The sequence below is a fragment of the Ovis canadensis genome, chromosome 9 (genome assembly GCF_042477335.2).
Source record: "Ovis canadensis isolate MfBH-ARS-UI-01 breed Bighorn chromosome 9, ARS-UI_OviCan_v2, whole genome shotgun sequence".
NCBI lineage: Eukaryota > Metazoa > Chordata > Mammalia > Artiodactyla > Bovidae > Ovis > Ovis canadensis.
Window position 1 is genome coordinate 26,562,251 of NC_091253.1, and position 26,032 is coordinate 26,588,282.

A 26,032-nucleotide genomic window follows, 5' to 3' on the forward strand; every position below is an offset into this window, starting at 1 on the left:
ATGAAATTAAAAGATGCTTGTTGCTTGGAAGGAAAGCTATGACCCACCTAGACAGCATGTTAAAAAGCAGAGTGATTAGTTTGCCAACAAGGGTCTGTCTAGTCAAAGATATGGTTTTTCCAGTAGTCATGTATGGATGTGAGAGTTGGACCATAAAGAAAGCTGAGCACTGAAGAATTGAAGCTTTTGAACTGTGGTGTTGGAGAAGACTCTTGAGAGTCTCTTGGCCTGCAAGGAGATCCAACCAGTCCATCCTAAAGGAAATCAGTCCTGAATATTCATTGGAAGGACTGATACTGAAGCTGAAACTCCAAAACTTTGGCCACCTTGTGCTAAGAATTGACTCATTGGAAAAGACCCTGATGCTGGGAAAGATTGAAGGCAGGAGGAGAAGGGGACGACAGAGGATGAGATGGTTGGATGACATCGCCGACTCGATGGACGTGAGTTTGAGCAAGCTCCGGGAGTTGGTGATGGACAGGGAAGTCTGGCGTGCTGCAGTCCTTGGGGTCGCAAAGAGTTGGACACAACTGAGCGACCGAACTGAACTGGTACAAATTAGGAAACAGACTCGTGGGGTGTTTGTTGCATGAAGTTACAGGGAATACAGATTCTTGGATGGGTAGATCTGTCCATCTGCACCCAAGTGCTGGGGACCCAGAGGTAAATTAGACTTGATCCTTGCCTTCCAGACTCTGCTGGTCTGATGCAGGTAGAGGATCCCAGATCGGTCAACAGACCATCCCCACGCAGCCTGGTGTGCTTGCCAGCTGTCCTGGAAGTAGCAGCCAGAGGCAGTTCTGGACCCTGACACCTGCAGCCACCTGTCTCACAGGAGTGTGCTTGGGACGAAGCACGGCCCACAGCCCTGATGAGGCTCACAGGCCTCCCCGGGGACAGAACCACTGCAGGGTGCTGTGGGTTCGTCGTGTCTGAATGTTGCTCCGTCCGTCTCCGTGGCCCCTTGTGCACTGTCCACCTCCGCCCAGGAGTCTGGCCCCAGGCACGCCAGGCAGCCAGCCTGTCCTGCGACTGAACTCAGGCTGCTCCCGCCCTCCCGGGGCTCTCAGGGAGATGCGCCCCGAGTCCTGCAGAATGTCCTCCCATCAAGCTGGTACCTGGAGGCCTCAGTGGGGGATCGTCAGTTTGTTTATGTCATGAGATTCGTGGGCAAAAGGCTGCACTTGTGTCTTCGCAAGCACACGGCTGTATGTGGCCCCGGCTTCCCTGGCAGCTGAGCCACCCACTGACCTCCGTCTGCTGCTGAGGTAGCTTAGTGATGGTGCTGGGCTATGCATTCTCCCCCACGGCCACGTCTCCAAACAGCTGTGCCCGGGAAGAGTGCCAGCACTCAGGCCCCCTGACCAGGCCAGGTGTACAGGGCCAGGTTAACCAGACTTTGGTGAGTCCCAGATGCCAGAAACCCAGATATGATCCTTGGGTTGGGGAGATCCCGCTGGAGAAGGAAATGACCACCCACTCCAGTGTTCTTGCCTGGAGAATCCCCTGGGCAGAGGAGCCTGGGGGGCTGTAGTCCCTGGGGTCACGCAGAGTCGGATGGAGAGCTTGTCAGCAGCAGCAGAGGCTGATGGGCTGAGGACCCCTCCCCGAGGCTGAGCGGTGGCGAGTGGTCATCTGGTCTGAAGCCCGGCTGGCCCGGTGATGGGTGCAGGGAAGCCAAGGGGCTGAGTCATTGTCTCTTTGGCCCCTTTGCCAAATATAATGATGTAAACTGATTTAAAAGGTGGGAAATTTGTAAAAGAAGATAGAACATCCAGAGTGTGTGCACCTCCCTGGCTGCCTTGGGCAAACTTTCTGCCCCTCTCCTTCCTTTGTGATGACGCAGGCTGGGTCTCCTTCCACATGGAGATACACGCGCAGGTAGGTGGAGCCGCAGCAGTCTTTTTCACCGCAGGCAAGGGGTATGTAACTGATTTACCCTGTATCTTTTGGTGGACCTTTAGCATCTTTTGCTGTTCTAAACATTGCAACAAATACCCTAATAAGTAGTCTAGTGCTCCCAGGAGAGAGTCAAGCTGGAAATTGCTCATTTAAATTTAGCAATCTCTTTAAAAATCACCTTATATTTTTATATCATACTTAGACTTTCCTCATTTAGCTTACATTAAAAAAAAATTCTAATATGGACTAACATGGACTCAGTTGTTTTAACATTGAAATCTTTTATTTATCTGGAATTTTTTAAGGTGTGAGCAGTGAGGCATGGAGCCACCTTTTCTTTTTCTGGAAAACTGGCTAGTTATCCACAAGTTACTTAATAAATAGTTTGTTTTCTCCTTGGAGAAGGAAATGGCAATCCACTCTGGTATTATTGCCTGGAAAATCCCATGGACAGGGGAGCCTGGTAGGCTACAGTCCATGGGGTCGCAAAGAGTTGGACACGACTGAGCGACTTCACTTTCTTCTTTCTTCATAAATAAGCAATGCCAGTTTCTCATGTGCTTAGGAGAATCTTTGAATTCTCTTCCATTAATCTGTCTGTCCGCGAGCCAGTATCATCCTTGTATGTATACTGTAAGTTTACAGTGTACTTTGATATTGGCTTAGATAATCCTCTTTAATGTCTTTTTCTTGCATTTGTTCCTTTGTTTATTTAAATATTGTGGTAAGAAAACACATAATACAGATTTTCCATCTTAACCTTCTTTAAGGGTGCAGTTCAGCAGTGTTAACTGTATTTTTGTTATTATGCCAAAGATTTGTAAAATCAACCCTATACCTGTTGAACATCTTTCATATGTATTTTTATGACTTCAGTAAGAGCTTATATAGCTCACTTTTTTAAAAAGAAAATTTCTCTAGGTCTTTAACTGCCTTTCTGAGGTTTTTTCCCCCTTATTTTTGCTTCTTTTATAAAATTTTGCTTCCTCTTTTTTTTTTCCTTGATTGAGCAAGCTAACACATGATCTGCTTTCTTCATTAATTATATCCCCTGTCTCTTTTCTAATTCAATAATTCTTCTGTCTTTATTAATTTTTTTTCTGCCTGATTTGAGCTTATATTATTTTTACCTCACTGGGTTGGACATTTAATTCATTCATTTAAAATTTCCTATTATTAGTATAGTTTTATGGGACTATGAATTTTCCTGTGATTCTGTTTCCCGTGATTTCCATTTCCGCTTCCTGTAGTATGGTTTTAACCATATTCTGGTATTGAAATTTCTCATGTTGGATGTTTTCAGGCATTCTGTGATTTTAGTTTGTTTCATCTTTATCTCAAGAGTTGTTAACACATAGCCTTCTTGTTTTCTCATCTTGTTATGACTTTCTAAGGTAACAACACCGTGATCAGTTTAGCACTATTCTCACCTCTTAGAATTTACTGAGATTTCTTTATGGATAAATGTTTTTGTCTGACTACTCCATGGACATGTAAAAGGAAGGCTTGTTCCTTGTTTTAAGTGTATTGAGTTGAAATGTGTTGCCCGGCTCTACCTTACCAATTTGCTTGAGATCCTTCCCTATTTGATCTCACTTGGACTTTGAGAAGGGAGTTACAGTCACTGCTAACATGGATCGCCTTCACACCGATGGCCTTCTGTCCATCAGTGTGATTCTGTCTGTCCTGTGATATGTGCCGTATGAAGGCTGATGGGCTTTAGTGCATAAAAGGCATGATTCTTCTCACTTTGTTGTGCCTTTTGCCATTTTAAGTGTCTTTGTCGGTCTCCTCTAATGTTTTTGCCCTTTATTCAATCTGGTCTGATCCTGTAACTCCCATCCTTGCTTTCTTTTTGGCTGGCTGATGTATCTTTGCCTCTTGTTTTGGTTTAAACATTTGAGAATTACTTTTTCCCCTCCGTGTGGTTCTCTTAGATGAAGCGCAGAGCTGCGTTTTGTTTGTGATCTAACTTCAGTGTCTTTTTGATTAATAAGGGAATTTAGGCCACTTACATCCTTTGGTATGACTCATGTGTTTGGTCTTAACTGTCATAGGTTCTGTTATGCTTTTTTTTTTAGTAGTTACTCATCTTGACTTTTGTGATCTGTGTCTTCTTGGTTTTGTTTTGTGTGATGATTTTTTTTTTCTTCCTCTCCGAGCTCTCTTCTCTTGTTTCCCCATTCCCCCATCACCTCTAAGGCCATGCCTGCCTTATTTTTCTCCACAATTCTTATTAATCTCTGAAAGTTCATTACCAATGCAGGTTTGTTTGTTTGTTTTCTTGTCTCTGCACCCCTGCTGGAGTATAAGCTCCACAGAGAGAGAATCTGGTCTTTGCCATGCTCTCAGAACCTGAAACTGTTACTGGGACATTTCAGTGACAGCTGAACATATCAGCTGGATAAATATTTGCTGAAGGAATTAATAATGTAACCTTCACAGTCCATCTCAGAAGCAGATAGTGTTGTTTTTGTGCTTTAGGGGCACGGAAGTGCAGAGCGTCCGCGGGGTCATTCAGCCAGTGAGCGGCAGCGTGAAGGCTGGAGCTTGGTCGCCGTGACCCCAGAGTCCATGTTGTCCCCATTTTCGTGCCTCCTGGAATCATGATGAGCTGGTGACCTGTGGCTGGCTGTCACGCCTAGGTCTACTGACTTCTAACCAGAATTTCCATAGGCTTTTAGAAGTAGGAGTAAGGAAAAAGAAAGAAAGGCGGAAGCAGTTGTGTTATTTTTGACAGACCTGCAGGAAAGTTGCAAGCACAGTGGTTAGAATTGTTTTCTGAGCTGCTTTAGAGTCAGTGGCTGGCTTGGTGCACCGTCATCTCAAACTCTGCATTGCCTGTGAACGAGGAGTGTCCTTTGTTCCGGAAGGTTCTGGGTGGGGCTCAGAGCCACTGCTGCCTGCAGTCAGCACGTCTCTAGTCTCCATCGGGCTGGGACAATTCCTCAGTCTTAGACGTTTTTGTTTTTAACCTTGATGCTTCCACGTATCACCAACCGGCCATTTGTGGAATGCCCTCCACTTGGCCTTGCGTGATGTGTCCTCGTGACTAGAGTCAGTGCCCGCGTCCCTGGCAGGAGCCACACCTCTCAGATGGCCCTTGAGCTCTGTTTGTCCCACAGAGACAAGGTGTTGGCCGCCTCGCTCCCCTGACGGCGCCGCCCGCCAGCGTTCCCTCCTGTCAGGCTCCTTTATAGTCACCAAGCATTCTGTGGGAAGGTGCTTTGAAACTTTGTAGACGCCAACCAGTCATCATACTTCTCTTTGTACTTCTCTTTGTCCCTTCACTCTGCATGGAGTCACCTCCCCTACTTTACTCAACGGATTAAGCACGTTACCATCATTATTCATCCTGACACCCCGTGGCACTCTGTCGGGCTGATTCCTGTGCCTGTCGACACGTCTCCATCATCCTCTGAACACGCCCTTGCTTCCTGGCACCAGGGGTCTCAGATTTGCCGGCAGGTACTGCTCTGACAGCACCCATTTTCCCAAGAGATCTTGGTTCCCGTGAGTGAAGACCAGGGTCCAGAAACCGAGCCACAGACAGGAGGACGGTTGTCTGTCCCGGGGAGTTGCTGCTCCCCAGCCTTCTTGGAGGGCAGAGCCCAGGGATGTGCGTGGACACGTTAAGGACAGACTTGCCCACGCACACTCAGTGTCTCCTGTCTGCACCGACGGCCACCAGATCACCCTGACACTCTCATTCCAGTCCAGCACAGCAAGGCCGTTTTGGTCTGTCCCCTTCCCTCGCTTCCTGGGCGATGAGCAGCTGGTTTCCGTTCTCTCTCCTGGAAATGCCAACACGCCAGTGCCCCAGCGGCAACCAGGTTCCCACCTCCGCCCCAGCCCTGCCCCCCTCTCAGCCTCTCAACCTCGTGACGCTGCACGGGTGGATCCTAGTGGGGTGCAGATGCCCTCCACGGCCTCCTGGTCCCCCATTTCCCCCTGCCCTGGCCCCCTCCCTGCTCCCCATGCCACCCTTCCCCCCACCCCGTGGGGGGTGGTCTCAGCTAGCAGCTCCCCCATCCCAGCTCCCTCTCTTGCCGATGGCCCAGCCTCCTCCCTCCCTCTCCCCAGGCCCCTTTTGCTGCTCCTCCAGTTGCTGCCTTCTGTGCTGCTGCCCAAGGTGTCCTAATAGCAGCGGTCCTCCCTGCCTCAGGTTGTCCTGCCCGCCCCCATCACCAGGGACAGGGCCGCAAGGCCAGCATCTGGTTGCACACTCCTGCACTTGTGTGGCTTCCTTGTATCGTGTGGAGCACCTTGGAGGCTGCTTCCCATCTGGGGGGCTGTCACGTCTACTGCCCTGGTGGCCCGTCTGAGCAGCCTTGCCTGCCTTTCCTCCTCCAAGGCCCAGGTCCCCTGTAGACCTGCCCCCGTGTGGCCTGGCCCCGTCACCTCCCCTGCGCCGGCCATCCTTGGCACAGCTGCAGCAAGCGCCGGCCAGTGTGGGTGTCCCGTGCCCTGTCCGTCAGCCGTGCCAGCTCCATGCCCTCGGGCTGGCGGTGCCTTCATATTCTTCTTAAGTTGCCCCTGTATCACCATCTGAGGTGGAAGCCCTCTGAGCACAGACACAGGACCAGCTTCTTACCTTGCCTGCTTCACTAAGGAAGATGCTGAAGAGCGTATATGCCTGGTTTTCAGTGTGCAAGATGCTCACAGGTCCATGTGGCCTCAGAGCCTGGAAGAGGCCCGGTTGGGGAGATGACCCGGTCGTCCCGGCTCACAGAGGACAGCTGGGGGTGTGCATCCAGGAGAGGGCCTTGCCCGAGGTCTCCCTCCCAGGACATCGAGTCTAGGCCTCTGACTGCCTCTGCGCTGCTGCTCTGAGACCTGGAACCCGGGCGTCAGGTCGGTGACGGAAGTGCGGGCAGCTTCCAGGGGCGTGAGGAGGGGCACGTGCCAGGATCTGGGCCCAGTTCCCCCCGAGAAGAGCAGGCGCTGGTCAGGAGGCTTGAGCTGTCTTCTTGAGGAGCCAGGGACAGGCTGGGGGGAAGAGGAGGGAGACCAGGGGCGTCCGCCTCTCCTCGGCCTTGGTCCCAGCTCACTCACCTCCTCTTCCGTGTGGCCTTGGGAGGCAGCTGCCCTGGGCTGGAGTCCTGGCTTTGTGACTCCAGTGACTGTCTTGACCTAAGACCTGGGAGATGGCCGTGAGGCTCAGCAGTCAACCGACAATAAACGTGAGCCTGCTCCACAAGGCGTCTCTTAGGGCACTCAGGCCTGTGCCTGAGCAGTTAAAATTCTAGCCCTGTGCCCCTGCCCCACCCAGACTGCCTGGGCAGACTGGTGACCCCGGTGGGACCCCCGTCTGAACCCCCAGTGGCAGGCAGTGCCGACCCCTTGGCCCTCGATGCCTGAGTCCTGGCCAGGGACCACTGGGCTTTCTGGCCGTCCTGGGTCATGTCGCCCCAGATCCCAGCTTCTGTTTCCAGCCCTCCACGGGGAGAAGGCTGCACACTGCCCGCGCCAGCAGGCCCTCCGTGTCTCACCAGTGGGTGCGTATTTTTAGCTGCAGCATTCAGAGCAAGGCTGCCAGTGAGATGGTGAGTGCGGGGTGCATGCGGTGGTGGTGATGGAGGGGGTGCCTCCGCCTCCCCCATGTGGGCAAGTCTGCCGTCTCAGCCTTTCTCAAAGGCCAGAGCATCTTTTCTAGACGTGCCGGTGGAGGCCCAGCCAGTGTGGGCCTCCTGCAGGAGGCTTGGGCGAGGGAGCAGCAGGGTGCCCGAGTGGGGAGCTGGCTCCTGGTCCTGCCCACGGGCACAGCAGCCTAGCCGCCTCCCTACCACCAGAGGGAGGGGCCTCACTGGCCATCTGTCCCCACCTGGGGGCCTGGCCCCAGGCGTCCGAGGGCAGCGGCCCAGAGGCTGCTGGGGTGGCCGAAGGGGAGCCTGGTCAGTTACAGCACAGCCAACACCTGGGGACTGTGCCGGGTTCCTGCAGGGGGCTCGTCTACAGAGGGAAGCACCGCCTACCCCTGCAGGGGATCGCAGGGGAGCTGCTCCTGGTCGCACTGGGGAGTGGCAGGGCCAGGCTCCAGTCTTGTTTTCCCCAGCCTGGTGGGGCCCTCCGTCTGAGGCCCACCCTCCCTGGCTGCACTGGGAGCCGGGCCGTACGGTGGCCCCTCCATCCGCTCACCCCTCCCTCGTTCATTTCTTCATAGGGAGCCATGTCCTCGGCAAGCTGGCTGGCTCTCCAGGTGCTGAGCTGAGCCCCAGACTCTGCAGGAGCCAAAAGGGGCCTTGGGAAGCATCTCATGTATTTGTTCTCCCACTTGGCATTAAGTTTAACCAATTCCTGTTGGCTTTTTCTCGTGGAGAAGATGAGCCAGATGACCTTCCGTATGTATTTTTGGAAGTGCCTGCTGAGATAAAGGCCCAGGCCTCGGATGGGGTTTCTGGTTTCCCCATCAGAGGAGGGGTCCTGGGGCTGTGCCGCCAGCTTCCGTGCCAGGAGGTGGGGACAGACCCCTGGCAGCCCATCCCTGCTCAGTGGTGTCTCAGCCTAGGCCAGATGGACTTAGGCCTGCTAAGCGCAAGGCCGAGCAGGAGGAAAGGGCCACTGTGCACGCGTTTGCGTCTCAGGAGGCCTGAGGGACGTGGTGGGGCTGTGTAAAGCCTGAGCCTTCCTGATGGGGGGGTGGCCAGGAGGCAGGGGTGGGAGGGAGCAGGCACTGGCCTTCCCCTTGCCCTCGAGGCCTGGCCTTTGGGGCGTGCTCAGGGGCATAGGCGTCTCTGTTTGGTGCGTGGAGAAACAGCTCACAGTTCTGACCACTCACCCAAGATCGAGCATCCGGAAGTTGGGCTGGGTCAAGGCCCCGGGCTCACCATTCCAGGGCTCCTTGTACCCCTGCGATCAGCCAGCAGAGGGGAAGACATGCCTTTTCCTGGTTCAGGGACAGCTGTGTGCCCTACACTGACGGTCCACGGCCTCGCCCAGAGCTGCCCTCTGGCCCCTGTGAACAGCTGAGCAGACGGGTCCCGACAGGAGGGGCGGCCTAGGTCTCCTTCAGGTTGCCCAGGGTGGTGGTGTCCAAGCCGAGCCCCCTGCAGACCAGGCTGGGAGGGGCGCACGTCTGGACGCAGAAGCTCTGGCTTCAGTCGTGGGCCCGAGTGACCGTGGATTGGTGATTCTACCTGAGTGCTCACTGCCTCCTCCCCTGAGAGTCCTTCCCTCGGGCGGACAGCAGGTGGAGTGACGGACCACGTGCATGGCCGTGACCGCGGAGACGCCCTCGGAGGAGCGCTTGTGGGAGCGTGGGTGCAGCTGGGGCCGCTCCCTCGGGGTCCTGTGTTCGCAGAGCTAGATAGAGTTGGTCTTCCTCTTGTGGTCTGTCCCTCTCGCTCAGCCGCCACCAGACAGGGCTACCGGCTCCGCTCGACTTTACCCTCCGTTTCTGCGTCTCACCCACGTTATTTGAAATGTGCTAAATAAGCACAGAGCAGATGCTTAAGGGAGAGTGTTTGAAATTAAGCTGTTTAATTTCTTAGGAAGGAAAGGAGGTCTGGAAACAAATGTGGGTCAGCTCAAGCTGCAATGCTAAGAGGTTTGGAGGGAGGGAAATAACTCCTTCCCATTTGAGGCATGGACAAAGGAAGCCATCCTTTAAAAGGCGCTGGCTTCAGGGCCACTTTGAAGCCAGACCTTGAGCCTGACAAGGCAGCTTCAAAGACTCCGCTGCTGACCTTTTCCAGGCGGCTCCTGACAACATCCTTCTCCCCGAGGCCTTGGCCGGTGCTTCGTCACCGGACGGTTGATCAAGTCCGGCAGCTGGAAAAAACCAGCTGAGCAACCTTCGCTCTCGGAGATGTCAGTTTTCTCAGAGGGTTGGCCCCGTGGCTCGAAACGCCTTTCCCCAGCCTTGCTTGGCTGTGGGAGATGTTCAGATCCTGGTGGAACAGAGAAACGCAGGGCAGCGCGCTGTCTGCCGGAACCACAGCAGGAGCCGCGTGCCCGGGTCCTCCTCCTCAGCTCTGAGGTGTCTCCTCGCAGAACCGCAGTCTCTGGGTCTAAATGGACCACAGTCCTGGTTTGTGGAGCTGAGCGAGAGGTTAACGGACACAGTGTGTCCCTGGCATCTGTCTAGCCAGGGTGCGTGGTGCACGTTACCTTCTCAGCAGTAGGAGCTGATCAGACTCGTGGATCGGCTGAGCTTGGCCATCGTGTCGAGGGCTGCTGGAGCCTCTGTGTTCCCCTTTGCAGACAGCGGACCGCTTCCTGCAGATGTTTCTCCCCTGTCCACCCAAAGTGCACTCTTTCTAGTGGAGGAACCCCGGTTCCTTGAGGGTGGGGCAGAGTTCATCACAACAAGGCACCAAGGGCAGGACGGCAAGGCAGACATGACCGCTGTGCTTTGTCACAGAGGGGACCTGGGCCAGAGGCTCGGAGCGCTGGCTACAGTCCCCCCGCCTGCAGGTTCCAGAGCCCATCCCCCCGTCTGGTTTGGATGGGCAGCAGCAGCCGCTCCAGGCGTGCATGGAAACCCTCTCCTCCTGACGGCGTACGTGGCCCTGATGGAACGTCCAGGAGTTCAGCCGTGGGAAGGTGCCAGAGAGCCACTTCCTGCCAGCCTGCGAGATGCCCGCTCGGCCGGGGCCACACAGTGTCCGGGATCTGCAGGCTGCATTGTCTGCTTATTTCAGCCTTGTCAAGAAGCAGCTGTGTTCAGGGGCCTGGTGGGGGCAGGAACCCTTGGCTCTGCCAGAGGCCTGCCTGGAGAGAGGCCGCCCTGGGGTGGGGGGAAGGGACCAGTCAGAACCTGCTTCCTGGGCACACACCATGAACCTCGCTGAGGACCTGGAATGGGGGTCTGGGAGGCTGGGCTGGTAGGAGATGCTGAAGGCAGTGTCGCCTGGCCTGGTGGAAGGACCTGGGCCTCGGTGTCCTTATCCAAGGACCCTGAGCACGTCGTGAGGGCTGCTGGAACCACCCTGTGCTTGGGGCTCGGGATGCGGCATCAGAGAGGCTCAGAGCCTGGTTTCAGTGAGCGCTTACCACCACCCACTCGCCCCCCAACCACCCGTGCCCCTCAGCGGTGTGACAGTACCGAGGTGGCACGGGCAGGCAGGGAGCAGGGCGGGGAGGCAGGGAGCAGGGCGGGGAGGCAGGGAGCAGGGCGGGCAGGCAGGGAGCAGGGCGGGCAGGCAGGGAGTAGGGCGGGGAGGCAGGGAGCAGGGCAGGCAAGCAGTAGCAGTGGGTTTCCTGGGGAGGGGCCGGAAGAGGTGGCGTGGGCAGAGATAGGAGGTGGGAGCGGTGGGGGCCTGCGGATGCTGTGTGTCAGGGTGGGGCTCTCCATGGGGCCGAGTGCCTGGAGCACAGACAGTGGGGGCAGCTGAGACGGGTGAGCACTGTCTCCTGTGGACTTGGCAGGGGCGGGGCTGATTGTTACCCTTTTCCGACCTGGGCTAAGTCCCCAGTCCAGCAGGTGATGAGGCATCTAGAGTCCAGAAGCATGTGTTTTGTAGCAGGAAGGCGCGGGGACCCCACCTGTGGCCTGTTTTCTTTGTGAGACAGGAGGGGAGATCGAGTCACGGGACTGGGGGCACCATGGATGCTGGAGGGCTGAGGCGTAGGGAAGCATCTAGCTGTGGTCCAGGGCACGGAAGGAGCTTGGCTGCAGTCAGAGCTCATTAGACACATGCTGAGTTAGTGCAGGAGGAGGCCAGGAGGGATGTGGTCAACAAAGGGGCAGATTCGGTTCCCAGATAAAATAGGGAAGGGGGAGGGAGGTGGTCGCCCTGGAGTGGAGGCTGGTAGGTGCCACACCCGACAGACGGAAGGAAGCTTCTCTGTCCATCCACCCACGCTGCCGGAGAGCGTGGGCAGGGCCCAGTGGGACCCGGGAACAGGTGGGGCCTGGAGCAGAGGACTGTTCCGGGACTGCGTTTCTGGCTGGGGTGGGGGAGGGTACTGTGACTCTTGCCCAATTCTGTTCCCCACCCCCCACCCCTCACCAACCTGAAACCCGGGGGAGGCCACGGATGGTCGCACAGCCTTGTCCGGGAGGCCTGAGCAATGGCTGGGAGTGAGACCGCCCTTGGTCATCTCCTTCTCAGACACAGAAGCTCCCACGCCGCCATTAGGAGGAAGCGTGCATTTGTCCCGCCTTCCAAAGCTGTGGCGCGTGGTCAGCTACACGCCTTTTCTATTCCTGGAAGCACGAACTTTATTATGCAGAAATCCAGTCTTGCTTAGTAAGCACCAGAAAGCCCCAAGTTCACTAGATGTCTCTGGGTCATGGGGCGGGCGAGCAACGCCGGTGGCTGCTCCTGAGATGGGCGCATGGGACGGGGTGCCACGCTGGGGAGGGGGCGGTTGCAGGCCCCTGTGAGCCCTGAGCTGGGGCACGGGGCTCAGACCACACAGCTGCCTGGGCCTCCGGGGCTTGGGTTCAAGTCAGTATTCCCCCTTGAGCGGTGGCTTGGGCCAATGCTTGGGGGATGGGGCAGGCTGCCCCGAAGTTCTCATGGGATGCTGAGAACAGGGAGCCGCACCTTGCCTGGGTGCCATGAGAGAGGAGGCTGAAAGTGATCGTGGGATTGCAACGTGCAAAGCAAGGGGAGAGGTTTCTAGAAGCAGACAGTGGGGTGAGCAGAGCCGAGGGGCGGGGCCTGCGAGGTGCTGACCCACGTCCAAGACCCCAACAACCACCCCCAAGCCTTCTCCAACCCCAACGACCAACCCCCACACCTTCTCCGACCCCGGCCACCACCCCCCACGCCTTCCCTCCTGAGAACAGCGCCCGCGTCTTCCTGCTCTTCTGTGAGCGCTCAGCGCGGGCACCACCTCCTGTCAGAGCCCCCCGCCCACCGGGTTCCGGAGCACTCCGCTGCCCCGCTTCCCCTCAGAGACACACCCCCCCTGGAGAGCAGAGGGTGGCTGAATCTCGTCTGTGTCCCCACACCGGGCACAGCGCCAGAGCCGTGACGGGCGCCCGGAGACCGTCTGAACGGAAGATGAGGGCACGAGCAGGCCATGGGGCGTCTGAATGGACGGCTGTGCGAGGGTGAGCGTGGACGCGCGCTCCCTGCCGCCTGGCCCGGTCCTGCTGGTCTCTCCCTCAGCCTCCTCCCCCTCCCTCACTCGGTCCTTTCGGGCCACGCTGGGTTGTGACTCGGGGAGAAATTGCTCTGCAAGCAAGCCTGTCTCATTTACAAGTGGAGCCAGTGCTCAGATAGTTAGGGACGCTGCTCTTGAGGAAAGCTGGTGAGTCGCTTGCTTGCCCACCCCCCGCCCCCCCAGTCTGGTGCCTTTGCTATTGGCCTGCGTTCCAGGTGAGCTTGGGGAGGGCCGGTGGTGTCTGCACAGCATCTCCTGCCAGAGCTCAGGCGCCTCCTGGTCGGGGGCAGCGGGAGGCAGCACCCACGGCCCTCTGCGGTCATCTCTGGGGGCGCCGGGGGCTCCAGGAGCCTGGCCCTGGGAGAGCTTGCGCTGGTCCTGGGGCGTCCCCGGCAGAGGTGGGGGTTGGAGGAGGCGCCAGGCACACAGCTGCCCGCAGGTGAGACACCCAGCCCCACATGCAGCCCCGCCCAGTGTCCGCACCCCTCCCCGTGGACCCCCGTCCCCAAGGCCCCAGGTCCTCGTGATGGGAGAGTGTGGTGGAGAGGGCTCCCGGAGTGAGGGGCGCATCAGACTGAGAAGGGGAGGGGCCTGCACCCGGCTGTCACTCCTCCAGCAGGGCCTTGTTTCATCTCCGGTGTGACCCAGGGAGGTGGGGAGAGCAGTCCACTCTGCAGGTGGCAGGACTGAGGGACAGGGACCCGGGGAGCTGGGGTTGAGGTCAGAGGCATGTCCAGGCTCCCACCGAGCACACAGCCTCCCAGTCCCCTAGTTCTATAGGAGGCCATGCTGCTGGGGCCTGGTGATGAGCTGGGGATACTAGGCGGTTACCTCAGGGACTCGCCCGCCTCCTAGTCTGTGGAAACCGTGCATCCGAGGATGGGCACAGGGTCAGGCTGGCCTTCTGGGAGTAGACTGCTGTTTTCCAGGCAGCTTCCCAATGCCCCCACCTGATGGAGCTTCCTGGGTCCAAGCCCCAGGCGGGCCACTTGAGACTCACCAGAAGAGCTTATAGGAGGGGATTCCTGACCCCTGTCGCATAAGCATCCTTACGTAGAGGCTCAGGAGTGGGCTCAAGTCCATACATTTAACACGCAGCCAATGCCACAATGCTCAGGAGCCGAGCCCCTCCTGTCCTGGGTCTCCACGTGACCTGTGGCTCTGGGGACGCTGCTGCTATGTGAAGCTGCTGAATCTGAAGCTCGGGGAAGTGACGTGACTTGGCAAGGCGCTGGAGCTGGGACGCAGGTGCCATCAGGGCCCCAGAGCCGAGTACCGGGCACCCCATGACCCAAAGGGCTGTGTGGTCACAGCCCGAGGTTCTCAGCAGGAGACCGAAGGCCCGGACGAGAGCCAGTACCGAGTGGCTTCAGCATCCCGGTTCAGGACCTTTAGGCCTGATTATTTATTTGCCCTTCAATCTGCGGCCCAGCTCCTGGTTACAGGGTCACTGGGTAGGCCGGTTGTCTTTGCAGCGTGTTTGTGGAGGAGGCAGTCTCCTGCCTCTCGGAGACGTGAACAAATAGTGGTTTAATAATTGACGCTCGCATCTCAGGAGCACCAGGCCAGCTGCATCTGCAGGGGATTGATCGCCCCATGGAAGGAGTGGGCACCCCACCCAGATCCCGGGGGCCCTGCTGGCTCTGGCTTCAGGGGACTGACCGCCCCATGGAAGAAGTGGGCATCCCACCCAGATCCCGGGGGCCCTGCTGGTTCTGGCTTCAGGTTGGCAGGAGGGGACCAGGTTGGTGTGACATATGGGGGCAGGGGTGCCAGTGTGTCCTTGGTGCCCACTCGGTACCCACTCTGTGGGGCTCGACCAAGACCCAGCCCCGCCAGCCAGCGTTCTGAGAGGTCTGAGCAGGGGAGGATGGAGGGAGGAGGTCGTCAGAGCCACCCTGTTCCCACCTGAGGGTGTGCCGGGCCTCAAGCCGAGCCCTCCTTGTGAAGGAGCTGCCGCCTTCGCTGCAACTGCCATCCCGCCAGGGCTCAGAGAGGTCACACTCCCTCCCCAGAGCCGCACGGCTGCATTTGATTCCGGGTGCCTGGCTGGGCCCCCTTTACCAGGGCATGCTGGACATTGGACACCGTGCCTGGGGCTCCCACACGTCCTCCCACCCACCCCAGCAGTGAGGGAGACCTTCCATGAGCAGCCCCGCCCAGGTACAGGGCGCAGGCCAGGCCGCGCGGGACCCCAGCCAGGCCTGTGCGCGCCGAGCTCTTAGCGCTTTTCCAGCACTGGAAGCACTGTGAACGGCGGCATCTGCGACCTGAGGCTCGGGGGAGCAAAGCCGGCCCTTTGAGCCTGACTCAGAGAGAACGAGATGATTTCGGTTCTTGATGTTCCACGGCCATCAGGGAAGTGGAGAGATTTTTCACGTGTTGGAAGAGCTCAGCCGACAGAGACTTCTGAGCACAGTGAGCCTCACAGAACCCTCCGAAGATCTGACAAGCTGGGAGAGAGCGATGCGTCTCCTTCCCCAGAACGCTTGAAGACGCAGCGTGGCCACGTGTGTGCGTTTTCCTGGCTTTCTTGTTTTAACTGCAGTGAGACCATTTGCTCCGAGAATTAAAACTAAACAAAAATATTAAACAAAACCCCAAATAACATTTGCATATTTTGCATATTCTTTGTGTAAGTTATATGTAGTCGGTCTATGTTTACCTGTAATTGCAGTAATCAGATGCCATAAGCAATATTAAAATATTAAACATCCCCATATTTATTTAGAAGTAGAAATGACAAAACCAGAGTGAGACCTGCCCCCTGCCTCCTGTTTGAGGTTACCCCTGTGGGGCGCTCTCACTCTGCCCTAACCACGGGGGGCGCCTGTCCCCAGGCTCTGCCCCAGGTCCCCCAGTCAGCGCGGGGCCTGCCCACCCTCCACCTTTGGCTTTTCTCCAGGTCTGCTCCTCCCCAACCCCCCAGGCCAGCCCTGCCCTCTCCTGGTCCTGACCATTGCTGACACAGAAGGAAACAGACACAGCCTCGTGGCTTTAGAGCTGGCTCGCACCCTCAGGGAGACAGTGGCTGGAGCCCTGTTCATTTGCTCACGATTCATTCATGTTTGCTTGCTCCTTGATTCAGCAAGCATCCTGTGAACCCCTGCCTTGCGCTCGGCATAAACCAGGGCCTGGCCCTCTTGTTCCATCTCTCCCAGCGGCGGGGCAGACGGACGCCTGGGTCCCTTCCCCGTGGGGGATACCAGGAGGGAACTTTACAGGGGCGCCTTCCTCGCTCTTCGGGGAGGAGCTCTGGAAGGTGTTTCTGAGCAAGTGTGCGCCGATCCCTGGACCGCCCCCTGCTGTTCACCCTCCTGGGACCCGGGCTGCCCACGGGAGACCACGTTCCTGTCTCCAGCAAGGGTCCCTGCACACCTGCGTTCCCACTCGGGGGGTGCCATTGGTAGGTACTGAGTGTGGGGCTCGCTGACCACACAGGCTGTGACCAGCAGGCCTTTCCAGGATGGAGGCGGTACCTCAAGGTGCTGACGGGACGGAGTGTCAGCTCAGGACCGTCCACAACAACATAAGGGGTGGGCGGGAGCTTCAAGACAGAGGGGACATACGTATACTAACTGCTGATTCACGTGGATACATGGCAGAAACCAACACACTATCGCAAAGCAGCTATCCTCCAATTAAAAAGAAATTTTAAAAAAGAACCGTCCATGAGGTGCCTAGATCAGAACCCTTCCCGGGAAAGAAGGTGCAGAGAATGCTTTGGAGCTAAGAACACGGGTGGCCTGTTGAGTAGCTGGCATGGACGCTCGGCAGGTGGGAGTGGGCAGGGGTCTGCAGACAGCCGTGTCTCTGCCGCCTCCGAGGGGCCCCGCCCCACCGCTGGGTCCACCCACACTTTGAAGGATTGTGGCCCAGCCTGTTCAGTGAAGGGTGATGAACTCATCTTCTCATCTCATTAATCAAAGCCACAGACCTGCCAGCCAGAGCTGCTGCCAGTGCGGTAACCAGTGTCACCGCGCAGAGCCATGCGCGCTCTGGCCGCGGGGAGGAGGCGTGCTGTTTTCTCAGGTTTGTGCTGCCTGATGCGGGACACCCATACGATTTCCAGGGGGCTGTCTGAATGTTGAAAATCATCACCATTAATACTGCCAGTGCCTCCGGGAGCACCCCTAGCTGGGAGCAGCCCCTAGCTGGGAGCTGGGCCTGGGGGTCGCTGGGGAAGGACCCAGGAGGCAGAGAGAAAGCTGTCGGAGGCTCGGGCAGTAGGCACTCACCCTCCGGGAGGTGCACGACCAGGAGCGTGCTCACTCATACATCAGGTGACTGAACACCATGTACCGTGGTGTATAACTGAGCCTGTGTTATCTATTTAATATGGCAGGTAATGCAGCCGTATTATAGAGTCAGAACGGTTCCGAGGCAGTTCCCTCACGATTATGAAGACATTCTTAAAGAGCTGTGTAACGCAGTTGCAGACCCGATCAGAGCAGGGTGCGCACAGACGGTGCACCATGCTCCTCCCCTCCCCTCCCTGCTCCCTGGCGCGCTTCTCCCACAGCTGAGCAGGCGGGGCCAGCTGAGCCGAGGGCTCCTGGTCAGCACGCAGCTCTGCCCATGACGGGAGCTGCGTCCTGGGCACAGCTGGGCGTCGTCCACTTCCCCCATGCACTGCGCTCCTTGTGGGGTCTCGGGCCCCAGGAGAGCTGTCTTTTCCTCGGGTATCTGGATAAGTGCAGAGGAGAGAGGCCCCCCAGGAATCTCCTGCCCGAGATGGGCTCTGGGGACCAGTGGGCAGGGGCAGGTGTGCCCTGCAGTCACCTGTATTGAGTTATGAATGGAGCAGAGGCCCGATGCAACGTGATCACGTTCAGTGTTGGATGTCCACAGAGCACCCTGCGCTGAGCAGACCTGCCTCCAGCTGACACATGTGGTCGGTCTGGACCTTCAGCCTGCGTGGGGCCGACGTTGCCTCGCCAGAGAGGGGGACATACGTGCTGAGCCCCAAGGCAAGGCTGCTTCAGAAAAGGAGACAGCTCAGGACATGGTTGGCCTGGAGCACAGGCCCCGGGGTCTGGAGTCTTTCTTCTGAAACCCACTAATTCATCCAGGCCTGTAGATCTCTATTTCAGGGCCTTGGAGATATAGAAACACACATACACATTTACATGGAGAGGGCTGAGTCTGTACGTTTCTTGTGTCTTTGTGTAGAGAGATCCAACTTTAGGCGCGTGTTCATATGTGAATGTTGCGTGGATGCGTGTACATGCGTGTGTAGTCTATGCCGCGTATCCTGGTTCTCACAGCCATGGAGGGTGTTCTTCTCCAGGTGGTTTACCAGGTCATCCATCCGTGTGTCAGTGGCCCTCTGGTGCGCGTGGCTCTCTGTGCACACATGCACGTGTGTTTCACTCACCTCCTGCCATCGTGAGCTGTGACACGGGCTTCAGGTCAGGGAGGCCAGATGACGGCGTTTCCCGGGCGGGTAGTCGGGTGGCTCGCGGAGTGAGTTCCACGCCCGTCCTCCCGTGACGCCCGCACGGTGCCCCAGTGCTGCTGGTGGGTGGGCTAGCAGGGTCCGCCTGATGCCCCAGGGGTGCAGCTGTCTGAGTGAGGCTGTCAGCTGCTGCATTCCCATCGTCTTGTCTCTGTTCGCAGCCCCCTCCCTCAAAGCCTGCTGAGAAAGCCCTTTCCATTGAGCGATGCCCACCAGCTTCCCAGCAAGGCCCTGCAGAGCGTCTGAAATTCTCCATCGGGGACCTTGCTCTGTCCCTGTTGGCCAAAGTCCAGGCCCCAGCATCCCAGGGCCCCTGCTTAGCAACAGGAGTCCCCTGCTGTGGGGCAGGAGGGGTGGTGGTCCTTCGTGCTGGAGGGTCTTGAAGGTGGTCCTCTGCCCGGGCCTTCCAAGGGGGACACAGATGCTCAGCCTCGTCCCCGAGCGGGTCCAAGGCTGTCGTTTCTGTTTCTTGTGTTTGTCCTGAAGGATGATGCAGGGCTGAGCGAACACACTGACTGGGTGCAGGGCCCCCTGAGTGTGTGTGTGTCCACGAGTGTCTGTGTGTACGTCATAGGGATGGAATGGGTTGATTGACCCCATTTCTCCGCCAGGATGAGCACAGGTCCCGTTCGCCTCAGCACTTCCGGGTGATCATGGAAGAGTGTTTGTAGAGTGTGTGCCTCCCCTTCTCAGAAATCACTTCTTTTTTTTCTGTTCACTGTGAGTCACAGTCAGCTTTCTTGGCAGAAGCCTTGTTTTTGGAACACGGGCGCGTTTGCTCCTGCGGGCCCTCCCTGGCCCGCTCTGAGTGGTCTGCAGCGTCGTCCTTCCCGGCTGAGGGACTCGTCCTCCTGTGTGCCCACAGTGACAGGGTTTGGGGGCCCCGTGCGGCTGGGACAGCGGCGGGTCCGGATCCTGGCACAGAGTCACCTCTTGATGGGTAATCGTTGAATGGATGATTGAAGGAATGAGTGTTTTGATTGACTTGACCAGGTAGTTTCAATCGCTTCTTAATGAATTTGGATTATCAACAATCTGTCTGATTTAAAAAAAGATGCCGATTCGATGTCGTGTTGGATTCACAGACAGCAGCTTGTGATCAGAACCCTAACTGGCAGTGCCCACCCCCGGCCTCTCCGGCAGGAAGGGTGGGCGGCCTTGGCAGCCTGGAGCACTGAGCAGCAGCGGAGCTGAGACGGTGCTGTGCAGGTGCGGCCCCGAGCCGGTCCCCGGGGCTTGGTCCCCTCGAGTTCTCAGACATCTGAACGCAGCAGCCGGCTTCCAGTGTGTCTGAGGTCCTGTTTCTTACCTAGAGTAACCAGAACTCAGTGAAATGGTTACATTTTCTTTCCAAGACCATTAGGTGTGTGTGCGCGAGAGTTCATTTCTTTTTTGAAAATTAATTAGCTTTTGACTCCACTGGTTGTTTAATGGACTTCCCTGGTGGCTCAGACGGTAAAGCGTCTGCCTACAATGCGGAAGACCTGGGTTCAATCCCTGGGTCAGGAAGATCCCCTGGAGAAGGAAATGGCAACCCACTCCAGTACTCTTGCCTGGAAAATCCCATGGACGGAGGAGCGTGGTGGGCGACAGTCCATGGTGTCGCAAAGAGTCGGACACGACTGAGCGACGTCACTCACTCACTCCGGGTCTTCGCTGCTACACGTGGGCTTTCTCTAGGGGTGGCGAGCAGGGGCTTCTCTCCGGTTGTGACGCTCAGGCTTCTCCTTGTGGTGCCTTCTCCTGGTGCAGGTTCTGGAACACACGGGCTCGGTAGTTGTGGCGCATGGGTTTGGTTGCTCCGCGGCATGTGGGATCTTAGTTCCCGGACCAGGGTTGGACCCATGTCCACTGCATTGATAGGCGGATTGCTAACCTCTGGACCACCAGGGATATCCCCAAGAGCTAATTTCCTTAAATGTTTTGTAAATATCTTCATTTTCCCTGTTTCCCTACAATGATATATTCGTTGTACCTGCTCTGCTGATCTTGGATGTGGCTCAGCTTGTCCCACCAGAGTCGTGGGGACCTGAAGTTTGCAGGCTGGTGAGGACTGAGGGTGGGGCTGGAGCTGGGCTATTGGTTGGAAATACGGCAGAAGAGATGGGTGAATAGCATCCTGGTCATCACCCTCCCGCAGAGCTGGCTGCTGTCACGGAGTGAGACTAGGAGCTCCGCCCAGTCTAGTGTTGGTGGTTGGCTTCTGTGGGGGGCCCAGGTCCATATCCCTTCCTGCCAGGACTACTAAAAGCCCCCCACTGGTCTCCTCCAGCTTCAGGCCTTCACAGACTTTGCTGAACTCTCCTTGTGACTTTCGGGGCCCAGCCTAGCCACTTCCTCCAGGTCTCTCTGTTGACTGGGTCCCAGGTAGGTGATGCTCCTGGTTGCCACGACCCTGCCCACGCCTCTCCCTGCCTTCCCTGCTTGCGCTTTGAGCTGCTGCTGCCTCCAGGAAGCCTTCCGCGTCCCCTGTCCTTGATTTGCCCTCATCCCAGCACTCCTTCCCCCAGGATAAGACTCAGGGGCTGACTCAGCTTCCCACATGCCAGGCCGTGAGCCCCCGCACACGGGGACCAAATCTGTGATGGACAGAGGCTGCAGGCTGTATCTTGTAGTCTGAGGTGTGGCTTCTGCAGCAGAAAGCCCAAAATAATAGTGGGTGAGATAAAGTTGAGACGTCTCTGTCACGTAGAAGCCAGTGGCAGGCAGGTCCAGGGTGGTGTGACGTGCCCAGTGCCAGGGGCCTGGACCTCCTCGCGCCCCCACCATCCCCCAAATGGCTGTAGCCAAGGACTTCAAAGGAAGGAGGAAGAGGGGGAGGAGCACTGGCGGGCCCCGTCGGGAGGCTTCCTGGAGTCTGCACAGACCCCCTCTCTTTACATCGCATCAGCCAGTGTTTAGTTTGGTCCCAGTGCCCCTCCTGCCCGCAGCTGCCAGTCCCAGGGCTGGGGGTGGCTGGACCGGCCAGGAACATCCGGCACAGTCGGCCCCGCCCATCCTGCCAAACATCTCTTGCCCTCCCGGCCTCGGTGTCCTCATCTATAAAACAGAGTGCTCACACTCAGCTGCTGGGTTTCAGGGCGTTAGATTGGACACGGCTGTCCTGGGGCCTGGACACTAGATTGCAGAGCATCGCCCAGTGACTAGCACGTGGCCCCAGAGCAGAGAGCCGAGCGCTCTGAAGCCCGTCGCCCCCAGGGCGGGCTGAAGGTGGTGATGCCTGCTGTGCTGTGCTGCGAGGACCCGGCTGCACCCCTCGCCCTCTCCCCTTGCCAGGGTCAGCCCTGCTCCCCGAGCCCTCCCCTGCCAGTCTCCTCCCGCCTCCTGGAGCTTCAGGAGCTGTGATCATAGCCCTGGGCAAGAAAGCAAGAGAAAGCGTTGACTCCGTTGACTGCCGTGATGGAGCACCTGCCGATTATGTTTATTTGTTCGGGCTGCGGCGAAGCTGTGTTTGTGGTGGGGTGGGCCACCGGCTCTGGCAGAAGGGGGCGGGGGTCTGCTCTGCCCTCCAGTGCCCCCTGCTCACTGTGGGCAGGGCAGGCAGGGGGAGGCCTGGCTGGAGGGCTCCTCCGAGGACAGAGCTGGACAGGAGCAGCTTATCTTGCCCCAGGCAGGATGCCCACCCCGGCGGGAGCACTTAAAAGGAAGAAGGAGGCGCAGCCCCAAGGCCAGGCAGGAGCAGGATTTCAGCAGCCCAGAAAATACCTGCCCGCTAGCTGTCTAGCGAGGCTGCAGCCTGGCCACGTGGGTATCAGACAACCTTTTAAATGCACAGCATGGAGCTTGGGGCTTAGAAGACCCCCAGGAAGTGGTGTTTGCGTTTGGATTCATCTGTGAGCGTCTGGGCTCTGGATGGAGTTGATTTGTGTTTCCCTGACCCTCCTGCTTCCCAGGTGGTGCCAGTGGTAAAGAACCCGCCTGCCCGTGCAGGAGACTTAAGAGACTCAAGTCAATCCCTGGGTCAGGAAGATCCCCCTGGAGGAGGGCATGGCCACCCACTCCAGTATTCTTGCCTGGAGAATCCCATGGACAGAGGAGCCTGGCGGGCTACAGTCCACGGGGTCACAAAGAGTAGGACACGACTGAAGCGACTTGGCGTGCATGCCTATGACTCCCTGCTCAGCAGGGTGACCCCAGGACCCCACGCTGGATGAGGATGCTGGCGTGTCAGCCATGCCTCTGGGTGGGAGGCAGAGGGGATGAGGGCTCTGGACTGTGGGTGGCAGAGGACTGTGGGTGGCTGTCCCGCAGCCTCACCAGGGGCCTGTCCCCAAACTCCAGGCCTAGAGAACCCCCGTGATTCCCCCAGGGCCACCCACCTTGTCGGGAGCACAGCCAGCAGCCAGAGGGAGACTGGTTCCCAGGCTCGTCTGTGTTCCTTGCGCTCCTGGTCAGAGCAGGAGGTGGCCGGGGGTCCTTCCACAGGAAGCAGGGTGTCAGGAGGGCCTAGATGACGCCCACACGATCCGGCCAAGGTCACCCAGGAACGGTGGGTGCTATGAATTCCTGCCCCAAGGGCACTTCTGGCCCAAGACCAATGGCAAATGAGGGTCATTGTCAGCTCCCTGCTGGCTCCCCGCTTGCCTCGGGCCTGCAGGCTCACACCAGGAGGGCCCTCGGGGATGCCTGGGTTGGCTGGCAGCACCTGGGCCCCTCTGGCATTCCTGGGGAGCCATGCCAGGTTGGCCCAGCAATCGTGAGAAGCTGCATCCAGGTTTGCCTCGGTGCCATGACTGCCAGGTCACGTGCACTTAAAGAACCTGGTAGTCGGTGACCAACGTTCACGCGATTATTCATCCAGCAAACACTTCCCTGTGCTCTTTGCCAAGCCCTGGGTGTGTAGTGGTGCCGGCTCCCATGGCATTTCCAGGCCCCTGGCCTGAGGTCCTCCAGGCGCAGGGTCGGGGCTGGGGACCACTCCCGGGGACCTTGCTGTGCGCACATGCCTGGGGCTCAGGCGGCCAGGTCAGCTGAGCTTCGTCTCCACTGCCTTCGGTGGGAAGCAGACACCGTCGGGGCGGCAGAGTAATTGTTAAGAGCCCTTCGGTGCCCACATCTCAGAAAGCGGAGCCTGTTGGAGACAGCACAGAGCAGGCTGTGGAAGCTGCGGGTCCCGGGAGGGAGAGGCTGCCGGTTTTTACCCCATGTCCCCAAGCCTGGCTGGGGGCTGGCCCTTCCCATCTGAGAAAGGCACCCTCATTCCCCTGGGAACACTCCTTCCTTCCTCCTAACTGTGTTAACCAAACCCGGGAGACACCCAGCAGAGCCGGCAGCTTCCTGGGGGAAGTGGCATTTCAGGGGTGCCCTTGGAGGAACAAGGGGTACAGAGAACGCTCGAGGGGTGCAGCTGGCAGCAGGGGTGTGGGGTGAGGGCTCTTGGACGTGCGAGGCCCCTGTCGGCTCAGGGCCTTGGTCTGCTTACTGGCCGCTCTCCCCGCGTCAGCCCTTGTTGCCTGCGGAGGTGGCCCGTCTGGTTCCCTCTCTCGGCGTGGACGTCACCTGTTGAGAGCCGTCCCTGGCCCCCGGGTGTGATCGGGACGCTCCCCACCTAGACCCTGCTCTCGCTGTGCCCACTGCTCAGCCAGGGGTCCCCCGAGGGCAGGACCATGACGCTCACATCCTCTAAGTATGTCCCCAGCCCCCGGAGCAGAATCAGACACTCGGCAGGTGCTCCAAGTTTGCTGGGTGCACAGAGGAGCCAGTGCCCGAGGCTCCGCCTGTGGGAGTCGCAGGGACCCAGGCAGACAGGGGTGGCGGAGCATCTTTAGGCCAAGATAACAGCGTGAACAAAGGCCAGTGTGGGCTGCCCCTCTTGTGGTGCATTAGGTGTTATTTGGTAGGTGATGGTACCACACAGGCCTCCCGTTACGGTCAAGCAGCCCCCGGAGAATGTGGCTGTGTATATTCTCACCAGCCTGGTGTCGGCTCCCCATCGCTACAAGGCTGGCTGACCCAGGGCTGCAGCTGCCAGCCCGCCCGCCTGCCCACCAGCTGGCAAAGGCCCTGAGCTCCCCTTAGCAGGGCTGGAAAGAGGGAGGGGTAAGAGGACGGAAGCTCCCAGGCAACCCCTGGACGTCCAGCCTCATCTACAAGAGCCGTCTGGCTGAGGCAGCTGTAAACATGTGTTTGAGGGCTGAGACTGTCCAGCGGGCTCCAGCTGGGCAGCCTCCCTGAGGCAGAGGTCGCTGTGGCTGCCGAGGGTGGGGGTATGTGTCTGTCGTCACGGCCAACAGCCTGGTTCTGGTGTGCCCCAGCCCCCGGAAGGAAGTAGGCTGACGTAATGCCGGCCGGTTCGCCAGCCCCAGGAGGCTCTGAGGCCCCAGGCCCAGTGGCGGTGGGGAAAGGACGTTCTTCCCCGGGGTGTCTCCGCAGCTGGCGGGAGGGCGTCTTGCCAGGCGTGGGCCCTCGGACTCAGTCCCCAGGGCTGTCCTGCGTGCTCACGTGCCTAGTTGTCCGTCCCTGTCCATCTCTCCTGTCCGCTGAGCCAGTGTTTGGGGGCTGAGCGGGGCAGAGGTGGTCCCTGGGCTCACAGACTTCCCGGTCCACATGGCAGAAAAGCTCCCAAGTACATAGGTTGTCAGCCAACCAAGGTAAGATCTGAACGGGGGAGCAGGTCGAGCCGATGCGAGGCTCCAGACACCGTGGGCCGGGCGGGGGGCTCGGGCGGGGCCTGGGGCGGCTGCACGCAGGAAGCGGCCCCCCATCCCACTCTGGCCGGCCGTCTGGAGATGGTGACGGGACCCTTTCCTTCCCTGCCCACCCCGGGGGCTCTCTCGAGGCTCCATGCGTGTGGAGTGTGATCCAGCCCTTCCCGCGGTCACCACGCACTTCCATCGTGGTGATAATAAGGACCACGATCTGGCCGGCAAGCTCAAACAGCCTTTCTGCTCTATACAGATGTGTTGTCTTGGACTTTAAAGCTTATAAAGTTTTTTTTTTCTGTTCACTTTCTCACTGGTTCTGCGTCCAAACCCCGCTGTTGCGAGACCCTCGAGGTCCCGCTGTGAACTGTCGTGTCTTTGCTCCTTGGTCCAAGTCTCACAGCTGAACCTGGACTTGAACCTAGATCTCTGGGCTCCAAGTCATTGTTTTTCTTTCTAAGAAAAAAAAAAAAAAATTACAGAGGGAGAAGGTGTTCCTGTCAGACTTTCTGACTCCCTGGAGGTGGTGAGCCCCATCACAGCTTCCTGTTCTCAACAACAGGAGCAACAGTCAGGTTTTAAGATGATCGTCTTCTCTAGTTTACAAAATAAAACACCTCCACGTAGAAGCACCTTCCTTAAAGAGCATTTGTTCCTTCTCAGAACAAGTCACACGTGTGCTGAGGTTTCCAAGCCTTGGTCTCTGCTCAGGAATTCATCAGAATGTTCCAGGCCTCCGGGAAGGCCTGCTTGTTTATCTCCTGGCGTCTGGACGAATTGGGAGTCTTCGGTCCTTAGCTAAGTTGTCCGTCCCGCGGCCTGCAGCATCCCACCTGTGGAAGTGAGTGGGACAACTCTGGGATCAGATGGGCCGGGTCCCAGGCCTGGCCCAGGCTCCCTGTCCTGCACGTCTGTCTGCCAGAGGGGCCCGGCGGGCTCCGGTGCATCTGAACTTGGGGAGGCTCCCAGGAGC

General features: G+C 58.1%; 1 protein-coding gene and 1 long non-coding RNA gene across 6 annotated transcripts in view; one reads left to right on the plus strand and one right to left on the minus strand.

Moving 5' to 3' along the window:
• The window catches only part of TRAPPC9 (trafficking protein particle complex subunit 9), a 387,455-nt gene that overhangs the window by 302,974 nt on the left and 58,449 nt on the right, over positions 1-26,032 (plus strand). The window lies entirely within an intron of this gene.
• LOC138446151 (uncharacterized) lies at positions 9,352-12,011 on the minus strand. The gene is made up of 4 exons (XR_011259149.1): positions 11,860-12,011; positions 11,291-11,402; positions 10,012-10,630; positions 9,352-9,791 (listed from the first exon to the last, which is right to left on the minus strand). It is a non-coding gene; the product is annotated as an uncharacterized lncRNA (long non-coding RNA).